The sequence below is a fragment of the Tamandua tetradactyla genome, chromosome Y (assembly GCF_023851605.1).
Source record: "Tamandua tetradactyla isolate mTamTet1 chromosome Y, mTamTet1.pri, whole genome shotgun sequence".
Taxonomy (NCBI): Eukaryota; Metazoa; Chordata; class Mammalia; order Pilosa; family Myrmecophagidae; genus Tamandua; species Tamandua tetradactyla.
In genome coordinates this window covers 8,713,016-8,714,662 of record NC_135354.1, presented here as the reverse complement: position 1 = coordinate 8,714,662, position 1,647 = coordinate 8,713,016, and the positions used below count along the sequence as shown (strand labels likewise).

Genomic DNA, 1,647 nt, shown 5'->3' with positions numbered 1-1,647 from the left:
TGTCTCAAAATCCAGTGAGCAAAATAAAACAAGGACCCTATTTCCTATCTAGTCAGACTTCTAATTTAGTCCCCTGACTGTCCCTCTCTCGTTTCCTCTGTAGCTCCCAAAGACCCACCATCAGGCATCAGAGATGAAGAGGAACGAGGATTAGGCATTCTGGGGCCTTTTGAACTTAGCACAGTGCAGACTTTCCTGAGAGATGCCCAATTTGCTGACTGGTCCACCTTGACAAATCTCAGAAGACACAGGAGACAGGGCAAAGCCAGCCCTGAGGGATCCTACCAGAATGGGTCCTGAACTGTGGTGGAAGAAGGGCACAGTGACCACACAGAGAACATGGATGCATGCATAGCAGTTCACATTGTGTGGGGCAACTATACGGGAAGCAGTCTTGTGTTTTGCCTCTGAGGTCCTATATCTCATGAGGATCAATAATGGTACCAGTTGAGCAGCTTGTGTTAGATAAATACAGTCCCTGGTACATAGTAGTTATTCAATAAGTATTGGACAGGAAGGAGCTCAGGTCAGGTATAGCCTGGCTATTCAGTGTTGTCATAGATCTGGATTACATCCTCATCATTGCAGAAAGCCTGGATGAGCTGAGAGGTTTTCTCTAGGTCAGGGTCTACCAGCTCTACCTTTGTGTTGAATATGAACTTTAGTATAAAGGACACAGAATGTAACACCTGGGTGTGTAGTCTCTTGCTCATTTGATGCAATGAAGAGGCATCACAAATAAATTTAAAAATGGTCTTTTCCTCTTTGTCATGGGTTTTCTTGACATCCTCAGATCCTGCTTCCATTTCCAGTTCCAGGACATTCTTTATGTTCACAACACTCTTCTCTTTGTCTTCCAGTCCAACAATGAACACTCCATTTTTTTTCAAAGGAGTAATGAGCTCCTACAGTCATCATTCCCCTATTCTCATTCATGACATACCTGATATCTGAATGGCACTTAGAGCCACTGTTAGATAACAATTCAATAAATAGAGAAGAACCACGATGGACTTGACTCTCATACAGCAAATAAATGTCTTTGGTCTTCTCCATTTTCTGTGCTGGCTTAATTGTAATTTGAGCATGTGTTTACTGAGACATACCTCTAAGATGCTGGCTAAGTGACTTTTGAGTTCAGTATTGGGGCTTTAACCACCTGGTCAATGCTCAGACTAAGCTTGATAAAGATGTGACTCCTTTTGGTATCCTTGGGATCCTTGATGTACTGGACTTTGAACCATGTATTGTGCCTGGTGGGGGCTGTCATGGTCAGAGGCAGTGTTCTGACCAGAGAGAAGCTGCTGCCCTGGGGCTCAGACTGAAGGCATAGGGGCACATGTGGAAGAGTGGCCAACACACCAGGGCCTCTCAAATCCAAGCAAAGTCCCACAGATCTGTCCACATTGGTGGTGGCCAAAACCACCATTGGCTTCGACCCTGGGCTGCAACCTAAAATAACAGTGGTCAAAGTCAGCCTATCCCACAACCCCTGAGAAAGACTGACCATGACATACTCATTGTTATCCCAGTTGCAACCAGAGCATTTATTTTAATTTTACTGTCCTTCACATAGATCAGTGATGTCCTATTTTAACTGGTGCCCAACTTGCAATGGTGCCAGCTAAGCCCCAATCCAGGTTCAGG

The 1,647-nt window shown here is 44.7% G+C and overlaps 1 pseudogene; it reads right to left on the bottom strand.

The window, feature by feature from the left end:
• Positions 1–542: 542 nt before the first annotated feature.
• LOC143672495 (translational activator of cytochrome c oxidase 1 pseudogene) lies at positions 543–1,429 on the bottom strand (annotated as a pseudogene).
• Positions 1,430–1,647: the final 218 nt, after the last annotated feature.